This window comes from Ictalurus punctatus, chromosome 28, assembly GCF_001660625.3.
Source record: "Ictalurus punctatus breed USDA103 chromosome 28, Coco_2.0, whole genome shotgun sequence".
In the NCBI taxonomy this organism is placed as follows: domain Eukaryota; kingdom Metazoa; phylum Chordata; class Actinopteri; order Siluriformes; family Ictaluridae; genus Ictalurus; species Ictalurus punctatus.
The window spans coordinates 8,320,221-8,337,178 of NC_030443.2; the positions used below are offsets into that span (position 1 = coordinate 8,320,221).

At 43.2% G+C, this 16,958-nt stretch overlaps 1 protein-coding gene across 6 annotated transcripts in view; it reads right to left on the reverse strand.

Moving 5' to 3' along the window:
• fer (fer (fps/fes related) tyrosine kinase) overlaps positions 1–16,958 on the reverse strand; it is an 88,924-nt gene that overhangs the window by 42,813 nt on the left and 29,153 nt on the right. The window lies entirely within an intron of this gene.

Consider the following 16,958-nt stretch of genomic DNA (forward strand, 5'->3'; position numbering starts at 1 on the left):
ATGCATGCAAAATGTCAAGAATCATATTACATACATTTACATAGAGTACATATAACTAAATCTCAATGCTAAAAAGTTTAAAAATAAATAAATAAATAAAAATAAAAAAGGGGGGGGGGGGGATTAAATCAGTATAACAATATATGTATGTTGGTCCATTAAAATTTAAAAGAAACTTTGAGTCTAGTCCAAGTCAAAAAAAGGTTTCTTATACTCTGTTTAGGAAATTTGGAGAGCTGTCATGTCTCTCAAACTACACATATTATTAAGTTTGAAATAAAGAATTAAAACATATGCAAAAAACATTAACAAGAGATATCATGCCTCAATATCATGGCTTTCCTGAGCCATGTGCCAAACTATGATTGGGCAGTTGTTGGGTTTGTTTTTTTTAACCATGTACTATACAATTAGGTGACAATCTTAAATGAGTTTTAGCAATTTAGCTTTCACAGACCTAATTTACATTTTAGTACAAGCATAATTATTCTAATTTAATCATGACTGAAATGATATCGTAAAAACAGCTCTTTTTAAATTCCGCCTCTTCATGCCTGCTCTCAATGTAGGATAACATTAGTTCATACTATTATATAATACTTTTACATATATAATAGATAGTTCATACAGTGGTGCTTGAAAGTTTGTGAAACCTTTAGAATTAAAAAAAATTCTGCATAAATATGACCTAAAACATCGTCCAAGTCCTAAAAGTAGACAAAGAGGAGGGGCACTGTCGAGCGGGAAATGGAGTAGGTCGGGTTTCGTTTGAGCTCCCGTCGAACTTATGTTTTTTAAGTTAATAATTGTTTTTTCATAGTTAAATACTAGCAAACCCTGTTTCTAACACACTTTCTTAATTTGATTGTGCGTATATTTGCGTGAAGATGGCGGCAAACTTGTGGTAGTATAAATTCACAGAGTCAACCAAATCTAGGCCCAGCACCACCTCGGCCGTGAGTTCTGCTGCCTCTCCGGGTTCAGAGCCCCCGCCCCCGCTGAAAAGCCAGCAGTCAGACGCTGAATTGCTGAAGACGGATATCCTACTTTCACTTAGAGCTGACATTGCTGTGGTGATAAAAACTGAGCTGAAAAGTGCAGTTGCTGAAGGTTTCAACTTTCTTAAGAGCAAGTTGCAAGCAGTGAAAGCTGAAATACAGAACAATTCGGCCGCAATTCACTCCGAAATTGACCAGATGAAAGCCGCAATTAAAGAGGTTGAAGGCGGGCTAACAACCTGGTCGGACAAAGTGGCAGTCTTACAAACTACGGTGAAGGACCTGGCAGTGGAGGTGAGTGGACTCAGAAACAACTGTGAGGACATGGAGGGCAGACTGAGGAGATGTAATATCAGAATTCTGGGGGTGGTGGAAGCAAATGGATCCAGCTCCACAACATCGGTCTCGGAGCTACTGAGAGAAATACTACAGCTGGATAGAGATGTGCTTGTGGACCGCTCTCATAGAAGCCTGGGTCCTGTGAGGAAGGATGGGAAACCACGCGCCATCATAGCCAAACTCCACTACTACCAGGATTGCGTTGAGGTACTGAGCTGGGTGCGCTCTCGAGCTCCGCTCCGGCGTAACGGTGAGACGATTGCTATCTTTCCGGATTATACCGCGAGTGTCGCTAAGGCCAGGGCGGCCTTCAATGAGGTCAGGAAGTTGCTCTGTAACCGGCAGGGGGTTCGGTATGGCATCCTGTTTCTGGCCCGTCTCCGTATTACGTTCTACGGAGAAGAAAAAGAGTTCATAGATGCAAGCAAAGCGATGAGTTATGTCAAGAAGAATATCATTACTACTGTAGAGGGCTGAGTGAGTAACGTTGCCCCGGCTAATTCATCGTCTCTGAACTCTGACTGGATGATAACTGTTCGATCAGACTTCTACTATAACAAGGAAGATGGTCAACTCCGCCGACTTATTTTCTGTTATATATGCTATGATAGGGTGTATGCTTCTACACTGTGATAGGATGCACTTTTTCAATTTACTTTTCATACCAGGGGTTCGGTGGGAGCTTGGGCTGTGGCTCTATAGAGTTCCCATACACAAGCACTGAATGTGCGGATTTGTTTTGGGTGGGTATGGTGAGCACCCTGTTCCTGTAGGTGCTGTGGGGGTGGGGTGGGGGTGGGGTTAAGGGGAGGGTGCGCCAGACTTTGTCATTTATTGTGTTTAATTTGCCAGACATCTGTGTTGTGGCCCATCTGCGGTCATTCTAGTTTCCCTGCAGGGCTCAGACATCTAACCTATTTTTTTCTTCTCTCATTATGACTGATTTCAGTATTCCCAGAGGATCGGATGTTAGTATGGCTAATTTCGTGAGCTGGAATGTTAAGGTGCTTAATCATCCTTTGAAGCGGAAGAAGGTATTTACACATCTGAAACGGCTTAATATAAATATTGCATTTCTTCAGGAGACGCATCTATGGTCATTAGACCATGCTAGATTGGGAGGGGAGTGGTCAGGACAGATATTTCATTTAAATTTTCATTCGAAGGCTAAGGGGGCAGCTATATTAATTGATAGTAATACACCATTTACGATGACAAGTGTGCAAGCTGACCCCGCTGGGCGCTATGTTATTGTCGTTGGGCAAATGTATACTTTTCCGGTCATTTTGGCCAGTGTTTATGCAACAAACTGGGATGATTCAATGTTCTTCACAAAAAATTTTTCACGCCTACCGAATATGTCATCGCATTACCTTATTCTCGGCGGTGACATGAACTGTACACTTTCCCCCGTGTTGGATCGTAGCTCACCTAGATCCTCATCCCTGTCGAGGACGGCGCGTTCTATCCAGCTCTTCCTCGAGTCGTACGGAGTTTTTGCAACCCTGCTTCCAGGAGTTACTCCTTTTTCTCCTCAGTTCATAATACATATTCCTGTATAGACTATTTCTTTTTGGACAAAAGAATGCTTCCCCTCATAGACAGATGTGATTATGGACTCATAGTTATTTCAGATCACTGCCCCTTGACTATGAGAATGCGCATCCAGGTTACACAATCCAATCACCGCCCTTGGAGACTCAATCCTCTGCTCCTGTTGGATGATGTTTTTACTAGTTTTATTGCATGTGAAATTTCGTTTTTGTTTTTTTTTTGGATATTAATCAAACACCTGGAATGTCCTCCTTGACGATTTGGGAGTCACTGAAGGCATATTTACGAGGTCAGGTCATCTCATACTGTGCTAATCAGAAGAGAGTGAACATGGCTCGACTTAAAGAACTGGCGGAAGAGATACTTGAGCTGGATAGGGCACATAGCCAACTACCTTCTGCAGATTTTATGAAGAGGCATTTGTCACTGCAGACAGAGTTTGACCTTTTATCGACGAAACAGGCTGCGTTTCTTATCTTCAAATCACGATATGGGTTTTATGAGCATGGGGAGAAGGCTGGACGGATTCTCGCCCACCAACTAAGACAGGGAACTGCTAATCTGATCATCTATGAAATATATGATGAGTAGGGCTCAAAATGCACAGATAATCACAAGTTTAACTCCAGTTTTCAAGCTTTTTATATGTCACTATACAGCTCCGGCCCATCTGTAGACCCTTCTGCATTGGAAGACTTTTTTAAGACTCTGCATGTTCCGTCCTTAGATCCAGGGGAAGCAGCAGGGTTAGAGGAGGACCTCTCAGTTGGGGAGATAGCATCGGCGATTGGCTCTATGCAAAGCGGCAAGTCCCCGGGACCGGATGGTTATCCGAACGATTTCCATAAAAAGTTTTCAAGGCAACTCTCCTCTTTCTTATTGTCGGTTTTCAAGGGGTCGATCTCCTTGAGAGCCCTGCCATCTACTATGTGTGAAGCAGTTATCTCCTTACTCCTTAAGAAAGACAAAAGCCCTCGAGTGCAGCGCTTACCGGCCAATCTCTTTACTAAATAGCAATGTTAAAATCCTTGCTAAAACTCTGGCACGTCGCTTGGAGGGAGTTCTCCCATCCATTATATCACCGGACCAAACAGGTTTTATTAGGAATCGATACTCTTTTTTCAACATCAGATGCCTTTTCAATATCCTTTATAGCCCCCCCCGGTACCCCTGAAGTGGTGCTTTCACTTGATGCTGAAAAGGCATTTGACCAGGTGGGGTGGGGTTATCGTTTCAGTGCGCTGGAGAGGTTTGGGTTTGGTCCCGGGTTCATATCATGGATCAAACTTCTATATACACGTCTCCCAGGACTACTGTTCGCGCTAATAATAATTTGTCCACCTACTTCGAGCTCCAGCAGGGTACAAGACAGGGATGTCCTCTATCACCACTGCTATTTGCCATTGCAATGGAGCCACTTGCTGTGGCGCTAAGACAGAATGCTGACATTAGGGGGACCGGCGTGCGGGGATAGAGTTTCTTTGTACGCAGACGACATGCTATTGTTCATTTCACAGCCCCTCGAGAGTCACCCTGAACTGATGACCCTACTCGAGGTTTTTGGTAGAATATCGGGCTACATTCAAATATAAGGTCAATATTCAAAAAAGTGAACTGATGCCTGTTGGGGAGGGGGCACTCCAGGTACCACTGGACTCATTCACTTTCAAAAATAGTCTAAAGAAATTCAGGTATCTCGGGGTGTGGGTTACACATAGTTATACAGACCTATACCTTGCGAATTATCAGCCCCTGTTATCTAATCTGAACCAAGATATTGAGCGGTGGGATCCCCTGCCTCTCTCCCTGGGGGGCAGAATCAATACTATAAAGATGAATGTGCCACCTAAATTTTTATATGCTTTTCAGTGTTTCCCAATGTTTCTTACAAAATCCTTCTTTTCAAAACTGAACAATCAGATATCAGCCTTTATCTGGAACAAAAAGCCACCACGGATCAAAAGGCATATATTGCAGAGACCTCGAGTGAAGGGAGGGATGGCACTCCCAAACTTCATGTACTACTACTGGGCAGTTAATATAAGATCATTGTTGTACTGGATGGGGGAAGAGTGTGGCAGCCCCTGTATAGAAACTTATGGAGGGGGCGTCCATCTCCCCGGCGGCCCTACTGTGTGCTAAATTACCATTCGCACAACCCCTGTCTAGCTTTATCTCTAATCCAGTTGTTGTACACGCAATCAAAATTTGGAATCAGTTTAGAAGTTCTTTCTCTCTTGGGCACTTGTCTCTCATGGGGCCAATTGGAAATAATCATCTGTTTCTCCCATCTTTGTTGGATAAGACTTTCGTTACTTGGTCTAGAAAGGGAGCTGTCTTATTCTCTGATCTCTATTTTGAGGGCGTTTTTCTCTCATTCGAGCAGCTCATGCAGAAACATGACATTCCCAGATGGCATTTTTATAAATATTTGCAGTTTAGAAGCTTTGTGGCCTTAAATTTGGACACCTTCCCGTTGTGCCCTTCCAATTCACAATTAGATGCTATTTTTAACTGTAAACTGGCCAGGAAGCAGACAATAAGGGTTATCTATGACCTACTCAGCATACATGATTTGTCATCCCTAGATCTCCTTAAGAATAAGTGGGAGGCGGACTTCGGCGAATCAATTTCTGATGCTGATTGGTGCAAGGTAATCCAGGGGATTTTCTCCTCCTCCATATGTCTCAGACATGCGGTTGTCCAATTTAAAATTGTTCACCGTCTGCATTGGTCCAAAGCTAGACTCTCGAAGATTAATTCCGACATAGATCCCACATGTGATCGATGCAGACAGGCCCCAGCCACTCTGTTGCATATGTTCTGGACACGTCCAAAGCTGTACACATTCTGGCAATCTATATTTGAGACCTTTACTAAGATATTGGGAAGAGTAGTACAGCCGTCCCCTCTTATTGCGATGTTTGGGGTGACCCCGGAGAATACTCCTTTTAGATGGTTCGAGACCAGCATGTTGTCCGTCTGCACTCTCCTGGCCAGGAGATTAATATTGTTTAGAGGGAAGGATCCTGCTCCACCAGTGTATGGTCATTGGATCAGGGAAGTCATGTCTTGTCTTAAGTTGGAAAAGATTAGGTACACTGTCAGGGGGGCAACTGGGAAATTTTACAGAATCTGGCAACCTTTTCTGTTCTTTGTCAGAGACGTGGATGCTGACAGTATTGTTATGTGATCATTGCTTATAATTTTGTTTCTTTTGCTCTCTTCTATGGTGCTCTGGCTTTATAATATGTAATATGTATGTTCTGTGTCTGGCACGGGGGGGGGGGGGGGGGGGGGTTGTTCTGTCTGTTTGGTTGGTGTTGTATGTTTAATTTGAAAAATGTTAATAAAGAAACCTCGATAAAAAAGAAAAAGTAGACAAAGAGAACCCAATTAAACAAATGAGACAAAATATAGTACTTGGTCATTTATTTATTGAGGAAAATTATCCAATATTACATATCTGTGAGTAGCAAAAGTATGTGAACCTTTGCTTTATCTGGTGTGACCCCTTTGTGCAGCAATAACTGCAACTAAACATTTCTGGTAACTGTTGATCAGTCCTGGATATCGGCTTTGAGGAATTTCAGTACAGAACAACTTCAACTCTGGGATGTTGGTGGGTTTAGCAGAATACCCAGTCAATGTTACATTTTATGCCCAACATTACCTCAGTCACCATTAGATGGAGGCATAATTGTCAAGGCATAGCGGAAAAAAGTGCGACCCAAGCCCTCTAAGGCATGGGAGCATTTTATATTAAATGTAGTGTAGAAGACTGTAACCTGCAAACTTTACAAAGTGGAGGTTGAGTAGCACAGAAGCACGACAGTGATTACACAAATTTATGTTTATATCCAAAATGCTACATGTACTGCAAGGGGAAACTGGTGTGAGTTGCTTAGGAGGTTCAGTGTAAATCAGGTTTATTGTCATTGTATTTGCGCACTTGCAGTGTCAATTCTGTAGTTTAATATAACAAAAGTGATCTATTAGTAAGGAGGCCGCATTGCTCCTCACTCGACATATAGAAGCGGTGATCTGCAATGTCTGATTAAAATGGTACGATAAAAGTAAACATAAGTGAAATAATAAGTTTAAAGGCAGTGTGTAACAGAAACCATAAGGTGCAGTGAAAGTGAGATTTTATTATTACACACAAGTCATGGTTTGGTATGTACCTCGGTTTTGGGGACACGGTTCAATACAAGTTTGGTACAACAGGAAAAAAAAAAGAATCCCATGTGTGTTATGTTTCTTTTCATTTATTTTGAGTTGATTAGTTTGTGTGACCTAGCTGCATTTAGTTCCCCCTGAGGTAATTGGTATAGTACTTTAGTGTATTAAGCAGTAAACATAAGCCATTTTTTGTAGGGCTCATAAAACACAAAAGGTATTTGGTCACAATCAGCTACAAAACTGAAAAGCATCTCTTGTGTTATAAAAGTACAAAATAAATAGAATAATGAAAAATAAAAGCTGTGCATTATGAGAAGGGGTGTTACAATTTGTTCCACATAAACTATATTTAAACATTCAAAACTTAAGCCTAACCCTCCCAAAAAGACAGAAAAACAAATCACCCTTGCTAGTAAGGAGGTACTGAGGTAGCAGGCCAGGTACAGCCAGATAGTATTTGCCAACTTCACTTCGGAAATTTCATTATTAAAAATAAACAAACCTTTCATACTGTGCTGTATTATTGAGTAAAATTTAAACTGCGAACATAGTGTCCCATAGGCCATATTTTTATGTTGCCAATGGCTGATGTCAAACAAAAAGGTTCCATAAATGCCAAAACTGAAAGCTATTTTTTTAATGAAAATACTACAAAATAAATAATAAATGCCAACTGACTCGATAATGACTCAGTAAGGGCCCTGTCTGCTCTCTCATCTAGAGGCTGGTTAAAGCTGGATAAGCTGCAGGGATAGATTTTTGCACTCCTGTTGTCTTTTTCTACCTAGTTCAGGTGGTTGGCAACTCTGGACAATGTCGTCTGATACGTGTTAGCATGTTGGACGTATTTCCACTCACATACCGTACAGCTGCATTACAACGAAGACACACAGTCCTTGCCCTAACTACCACTCGGTCTCCACTACTGCTGTAGTTCACTGTAGGAACCCAAAACTTTCCCACACTGCTGATTTTAAACAAGCAGGTGGGTCTTCGAGCTTGGTGTGCCAACTGAACTCACCATTCTTGTTTTGGGTTGCTGCATGGATGGTCTCTTCTTTTCATGTTGTGGTTCTTATCATACAGCCTTGCATTACTGCACACACCCCCTTTGGATTGGAGTGTGGATCGCCTGTGACTGACTCAGATGTATTCTTCGTCTGACTGCATGCACCAAACTGTGGCATCGATACCTTGATGGACTGTTGCAATTACAAATGCTATGGTATTCTTCTGTTTATTTCTCTTGTTTGCAATGGAACAACACAAAAAAGCATAGGGAAAAAAAAAAGCCAAAACTGAGACATTCCACACAGAGCTCCAAAAATGGACTGGGCAAAATTATTTCTCCTTTAATTTGTAATTAAACTCACCTGTAGAAATACACAGGTGCTGGAAATATAGAAATCACATTTGCAACCAGCTAAAATGGAGAAAAGTTAACTCAACCTTTGGGTTGTGTGTACCACACTGAGCATGGACAAAAGAAAGACGAGCAAAGAGTTGTCTGGGGATTTGAGAACTAAAATTCTGGAAAAGCATGGACAATCTCAAGGCTACAAAAATTAAAGTGAGGGATTTGACTATTTCGGTCTTCCCGGACCACACAGCTCGGGCTCGGGCCACTTTTAACGAGGCTAGGCGTCAACTTCGTGGCATTGAGAGCACTCGCTAGGGAATACTTCACCCAGTACGGCTTTGCATTACTTATAAAGGTGTTCACAAGGACTTTGTTTCAGCAAAAGAAGCAGGGTACTATGTCAAATTCTGGGTGGGCTGCATCACCTATGACAGCGGCATCTTTTTCACTCTCCTTTTTTTTTTGCACTCGTCCTTCCAGTTCTACAGTGTTCTGATTTACAATTAAAATATTACTGTTGCATTACTTCTCCTAGATTTTGTGGACTTACTCCTCTTAAATCTACCTCTGTAATAATGTGGTTCTCTGTTTTGATGCTCTGACTAGGTTAGTGTTTCTGTTTGTTTAAATTTATTAGTATTTTTTACTCAGCCTTACGTGTTACACTCTTACATTATAATTATCTGTATTTTGTCTAATTTGTAACAAGTCTTTAAAAGATAATAAATTATATTTGTTATTGTGTGCATACTGTTCCCTTTCAAAGGGAACTGCGACGTTGCATTTAGCCTAACAGTATGGGATACGCGTGACCGGTATCTGAAGCTTGTGTAAAATCATGCCTCTACTTATAGGCCTGCCATGATCGGGTGACGTGGCAATTAAGCGTGTCGCATGAGATATATATATATATATATATATATATATGGCACATATGAACCACGCTGCCAGCCTTATTTATCTGCAGCGAGACTGCATGTCTGTTGTTTGTGTGACAAAAAATGCTTCATTTCTACTCTATATTTTCTCAAAATCTCTAAACTTTTCTATCCCTTTTTTAGAAAAAAAAAAGAAAAGAAAAGAGAGTGAAGTAATGAGCGAGAAAGAATTCACCTGCTCCCGTTTCATCACGGGGAATAGCGCACACTTTCTGTGTGAAGTATTTAGGAGATGCGATGGCAGCCCCGAGAGGCTGCACATGGTAATGTCTACATTAAGCAGCTCCGTTCGCAACTCACGCTCTTCCCGGAAGCCGAAGCGAGTTGGGTTTCAAAGCCTCGTGGATCTGGGCCGGCCGCTGCCAAGGCAGCTAGCCGTCTCAGGTTCTGTGGATCTCTTATGGATCTGGAAGAGGAGCCGGAGACGAGCGCTGCTCTATCTCTTGCTCTGTCTTCCGGGTTCGGCTCTTTGCTGGATTTTGGAGGTCGCGTTGCGACTCCTCCTTCGGCTATGGAAAGCCAAAGGGGGGGGGGTGTTGGATTATCCCACGATGTTGGATTATTCGGCCATTGTGGGGAATGAATGGCATGGCTATTTAGCTATACTGAAGGTGGCGGAGGCGCTTGCGAGCTACCTCTCTCCATCGACGGCAGGTAATTAGGGGGGCCGGCTTTGCATCGCAGACACCGTATAAGGCTGACGAGGCATGGGTGGGCAAGCCTATGCAGTAGTAGTCTTGCTTGTGGGTAACTGCAGACAATGACAGTGCCGCAGGCCTACCAAGCAGACCTGCTGAGTGAGCTCGACATATGGCAGCATTCAAAAAAGCCAGTTCCTTCTCTGTTGTCTCGAGCTCACCTGGGCAACCACGAGTGGAGCCAGCGGGACAGCACTAGTGCGAGGGAGACACAGAAGGCGAGAATGGCAGCCCGCCAACCCCCGCAGACAGCCAGGGGAACTGGGCGGCCACAGTCTGCTACTAGGCCTGATCTGAGAATGGTCATAAAGGCCAAGCAGGCAAAGAAGAGCAGTGCTGAGGGGCCGTGGAGGGACGTATCAGGGGACATGAGGTTGTTAGGGCAGGTAGCCCCCAGTGCTACTGTAGGACCTCCCCTAGCCAAGGCGGTCCCCAAGTTTTCAGTGTTCGCTGGTCAGCGAGCTGTCACAGGGCAACGAAAATTTGATGCTTTCCCTCCAATATAATGTGGAATAGTTAATATCACAAAAAGTCCATCGGGCAGCGTGGAAACTACTGCCAAATGTGTCTCCATGGGTTCTGTCTACCGTAGAAAAGGGGTCCAGCTTATAGCTCGTCCCCCCTGACCCCGCTTCAGAGGTGTGCTCACCACAGTAGTCAGCACAGACCAGAGCCCAACGTTAGCGCAGGAAGTAAGTTCCCTTTTGGACAATGGGGCCATAGAACATGTACCCCATTCCCTAAGGGAGGGAGATTTTTACAGCCAATATTTCCTGGTCCACAAAAAGGTGGGAGTATGCGGCCAATTTGAGATCTGCGTCATCTGAACCGTACTCTTCGGACATACAGGTTCAAGATGCTGACGCTCAAACTTACCGTGCCACAGATTCAGTTCGAGGTCTGGTTTGTGGTGATAGATCTAAAAGGTACATATTTCCACATAGAAATATCGCTAGCTTTATCCCCTCGCACCTTCACATGTGCATGGATGTCACACTGGCTCCATTGTGACTCCAGGGCATCTGTGTACGACTGGTTAATTCTAGCACGATCCAGGGAACTGGTGGTTCAGCATCGAGATGTTGTTCTCGCCCACATGAAGCGCTTGGGGCTCAGGTTGAATCTCAGAAAAGTACGCTTTCCCCAGTGCAGTGGACAAGTTTTCTAGGGGTTATAAGGATTCTACTACGATGAGGGCGTGTCTATCCCCAACATGCGTAGGGTCAATCCTATCAACACTGAGCAAGGTAAAGCTGGATCTTGGGAGACTATTGGTGTTTATAGGTCTATTGCACAGGAGACCGTTCAGTGGTGGCTGAGAAGTTGGGGGTTTCGACAAAGGACGAAACCTCTGAGAATAATCAGTGTCATGTGGCGATGCCTACGTGCTCTGAGAATTTGAGTGTCCTCGGTTTCTAACCTTGGGTCACACTCTAGGGGTGTCTCCTTAGCCCAAGACGTTAATGAGAGACACCTCCCTCATGGGCTGGAGTACAGTCTTAGACAGCTGTCCAGCTCACGGTCTCTGGTGCAGCCCTCATCTGGAGCAGGGTGGCTCCATCCACAAGTGTTGGAGTCCATACGGCGCGGTTCGGCCAAGCGGGATGGCATGTGTTCGCCTCCGAGGAGATAACACATGGCCCGCTGTGGTTCGCCCTCACTCCTCCCGCACAATTAGGGCTGGACGCCACGGTGCACATGTGGCCAAGGTCACATCTGTAAGCTGTTCCTCCCATCGCTCTGCTCCCACAAGTTCTAGTGAGAGTCCGCCAAGACAGTCTATGTCTGATGCTAGTAGCACCTTATTGGCCAGCTCGAATATGGTTCTGAGAGATAATATCCCTACAAGATGGCACTCCTTGGGAGTTTCCAACTGCGCAATAGCTACAGACCTGGAGTTTTTACAAGAACATTTCTTAGTGGGGTGGGCTCCCTCTACAATCAGGGTTTACGTGGCTGCCATTTTGGCCAGCCACGCCCCTGTTGATGGACCCTCTGTGGGGCAACAATCTCTAACTTTGAGGTTTATGTGTGGTCTCAGGCGGCTGAGGCCCATCTGCAGGCCGCGCATACCTTCCTGGGACCTTCTGTGGTCCTGGAAGGTCTGTCAGGGGCCCCATTTGAGCCCTTAGAGTCAACCTCTGAGAAGCTTCTGACTGTAAAGGTAGCTCTTTTGCTGGCCCTGACATCTCTCAATCGAGTGGGAGATCTACAAACTTTCTCTCTTGCCCCTTCCTGCCTTGACTTTGCCCCTGGATTAGCCAAGGCCTTCCTGTATACCAGGCTGGATTATATTTCTAACATGCCTACATAGGCTGCCCACCCTGTGGTGTTGCAGGCCTTCTTCCCTCCTCCATTCCTCACACTGGAACAAGAGAGGATGCATCTGCGGTGTCCAGTAAGAGCTCTCTGTACTTACGTCCACCGCTCCGGCCAGTGGCATAACTCGGAGCAGCTGCTGGTCTGCTTTGGCAGCGACAGTAAAGATGATGCTGTGTCAAAGCAGCGCATCTCAAATTGCATAATGGAAGCAATCTCTATGGCTTACGAGGCGCGCGGTCTCGCCACACCTCTGGGCATAAGAGCGCATTCCACTAGGGCGGTCATCTCCTCGAAGGCTTTGTCCAAAGGAGTATCCTTGCAGGATGTGTGTGCGGCTGCAGGGTGGTCTACGCCACACACATTCATTCGTTATTACAGCCTGGATATTCATTCCACCCTGGGCTCGAGTGTCTTGCAGTGACCCTCGGGCTTGGGTATTTTTGAACAGGCCATACCCTCGGTATGACTGAGTGGGTATTCCCGTTCCCATACTGTTATGCTAAATGCAACGTCGAAGTTCCCTTTAAAAGGGAACATCGGGGTTACGCATGTGACCCTGTTCCGTGAGAAGGGAATGAGACGTTGCATAGCACTGTCATACCAGGGCAGGCCTGTGAATTGCGTCTTCCCTTCAGATTATTATCTGAAGCGAAGACGCAATTCACAGGCCTGCCCTGGTATGCCCTGGAGGCTGGCGGCGTGGTTCACAGGTGCCATATATATATATATATATATATATATCATGCGACGTGCTTAATTGCCATATCACCTGATCATGGCAGGCCTATAAGTAGAGGCATGATTTTACACAAGCTTCAGATACCGGTCACGCACGCAAGGCGTTCCCGTACTGTTATGCTAAATGCAACATCTCGTTCCCTTCTCAGGAAGGTAGCACTTGAAATCAGTAGGGGCCTTTTCTCTTACTGGAACTTTTTTTTTTGGTACTATTTTTTGGTTAGTTCAGCTTAGTTTACAGGAGACGCACCTACGTATTAAAGATCATCATAGGCTACACTGCCCTTGGGTGAGACAAAACTTCCACTCGAACTTCAATTCGAAGGCAAGAGGGGTCGCTATTTTAATTGGCAAAAAGTCACAGTTTTCATCCACTAACATTATTGCTGATGTGAATTGTACATATATTATAGTTGCTGGTATCCTAATACCCTAAAAGACAGTTTTTGTTGGTAAATGCATATGCTCCAAACTTTGATGATGTGGAATTTGCTAATAGATTGTTGAGCAACCTTCCCTTTTTAAATACTCACCTGTTGATTTTTGGAGGGGATTTAAACTGTGTTTTTTACTCAACTTGGATCGGTCTAATCCCCGTATTCTGAATCAATCTGCTATGTCAAACATTTTCCGATTTTATGGGTCAGAATGGTCTCGTTGATCCATGGAGATCCTGTAACCCTTCTCTTAAAAAGTTCTTTCCTCTCCCAGGTGCATCATTCCTATTCAAGGATTGATTTTTTTTAATTTTTTTTATTTATTTATAGACAGTACTCTTAATTCTTGTGTAGTTTCTTCTGACTATTTGGGCATTGTAATTTCTGACCATGCGCCTCTACAATTAGATATTCAACTTAACTTAGATATTCAATCAAAGAATTTATAAACGTGGCCCACCACCTTGGAGATTTAACTTTCTTCTTTTGGCAAACAATGAATTCTGTAAGTTCATTTCAACTTCTATTGATGACTCTCTTTTATTTAATCAGAATGACTCCACTTCTTATTCATTGTTATGGGAGACACTTTAATCCTATATCAAAGGGCTGATTATTTCTTACTCCACTAGGCTTAATGAACTCACATCTGCGATAAGTAACCTTGATCAAAGATATGCATTGAACCCTTCTCCAGATCTACTTAAACAGCGTCTCGACTTACAAGCAGAATTTAATCTTAAACTAAAGAGGCAGAACGCTGCTTGTTACATACTCGTGGTTCACACTATGAACATGGTGACAAGCCAAGTCTTTACTGGCATATCAGGTATGGCAACCATACCTAGTATTAAAAACACTTACAATATAAAAACTTGTACTTATAATATAAAACACTTCTAATATAAAAACTCTTGTAATATTGTCACCTATACACTTACTATAATATAAGTGTATAATATACACTGATAATATTATAAAAACATTTAAAATATTGTCACTACAGAGCCCATTTAAATTAATGCTACTTTTAAATCGTTTTACGCTTCATTTTATAAATCTGAATTTCCTGCAGAAAATACTAAATTGAATACATTTCTTCAAAACCTTTGTAACCCTGTTATTGATTCTAATACTGCCAAGCAACTGGACTCCCCACTCTCTCTTGAAGATATTTTAAATTCAATTAAAACTATGCAATCTAACAAAGCCTCTGGCCCGGATGGGTTTCCAATTAAACGTTTATTGGAAAATTAGCACCACTGCTTTTATCGGTGTTCAACAAATCCCTGGAATGTGGGTCAGGATCAGAGATGAACCTGACGAGCCGTTCACCACCTATTATGAACAGGCAAACTGGGGGACCTCCTTCTCAAAGCTCCCGCCTAAGACCCACTATGTGGTCTCCTCTGCCGAGCTCAACGTGGCGACCTCGGCCCCAGAGCTCCAACCTGAGACTCACGAGGAGGTCTCACTTGCCGAGCTCCAGCTGGAGGTCAACATGGTGACCTCATCCCCAGATCACCAACCTGAGACCCATGAAGTGGTCTCACCTGCAGAGCTCCAGCCAGAGGTCAACGTGGCAACCTCATCTCCAGAGCTCCAGTATGAGACCCACGAGGTAGTCTCATCCCCAAAGCTCCAGCATGAGACCCACAAGGCGGTCTCATCTCCAGAGCTCCAGCAGAAAGTCAAGTCAACCTGCACTTCCGTCTCAGCCTCCATCTCGTGACAATTTGTTTGCAGTTTTGAGGAAATTTGGATTCGGGGATAAATTTATTTCTTGGATTCGCCTCCGTTACTCATCCCCTAAAGCCAGGGTTCATACGAATTATATTTATTCTGATTATTTTGCTCTCGGAGGAGGGTGTCACCAAGGCTGTGCTTTATCCCCTCTGCTTTTTGCTGTCACTATCGAGCCTCTGTCTATTATATTAAGATCTTCCCACTTGTTTAAAGGAACAGTCCGACACGGTGTCAAATACAAATTGTCGCTATATGCTGATGATTTGTTATTGTATGTAACCGATCCTATTGCCTCTATGCCTGCTGTCTTAGGTGTTCTGGAAACATTCAGTTTTGTCTCAGGTTATAAATTAAATTTGGAGAAAAGCGACAGTCAGTCAGGGTTTAAATACCTAGGTATCAACGTGAAACGTTCTTTATCTAATCTTGGATCAGCTAATTTCACTCCCCTTATCTCAAAGGTTAAAGCCCTTTCTCTAATTGGCAGGATCAATGTTGTCAAAACGAATATGTTACCGAAGCTTCTTTTCTTATTTCAGTTAGTTCTCTCTTTCTACCAAAACAATTTTTAGATTCATTGGATAAAAATAATTTGTTCTTTAATTTGGGGTGGGAAGCCACCAAGGGTTCGTAAAACTTTATTGCAGAGACTTGGTGGAGGACTTGCATTACTCAATTTTCAATTCTATTACTGGGCTGTGCACACCCATAAACTTTGCTACTGGGTTGAATCTCCTGGATCTTCTTGGTGTAAATTGGAACTATCATCTTCTAGGGAATCCTCTAGACCTGCTTTACTTTATTCTTCTCTACCTACAAAATTCTCTCTATATACTGATAATCAAGTTGTCCTTAACACACTTAAGATTTGTTATCAATTTAGACGGTTATCATCAATTTAGACTTTAAATTTGTAGGTGCATCCTCTTTGAGTCCTTTAAGCAACAACCACTTATTTCCTTCATCGTGTTTGGACTCTAAATTTTCAGTGTGGTATGACAAGGGCATTAAACTATTTACAAATCTGTATGCCGATGGCATCTTTGATAGCTTTGCCAATCTGTCATCTACTTATGACCTCCCTTTGACGCATCTGTTTCGTTATTTTCAAATTTAAACTTTTGTTTCTAGATATTTTGCTAATTTCCCCCCTGCGCCTACTGAACAGGCTTGGGAAAGCTTGTTTTTAAACAATCCACATCAGAGAGGAATGATTTCTGAAATATGATTTTATTCTGGCGTTAGGTCGAGTACCAAAATTAAGGATGAATGGGAAATGGAGTTAAGAGTACAAATCAGTGTTGGGAATGTGCTATAGGTATGTTACACTACCACTTCTTGTGCTTGTCTTGGGCTCATCCAATTCAAAGTTTTACATAGGGTCCATTTGTCTAAGTCGAGACTTTCTGTAATATATCCAGAAGTAGAGGACAAGTGCGATAAATGCCATGGCTCTCCCTGTCATCTTGGCCATATGTTTGTCTTTTGCCCTGATCTCTATGGTTTTTGGACTGGTTTCTTTATTATCATGTCCACTATTCTCAGAGTAGATATAAAACCTTGCCTATTCATTTCTATATTTGGGATTCCTGATGCCTCAGTTCCATTAAGCTCTGTACAAAAAGATATTATTGCTTTCACATCTG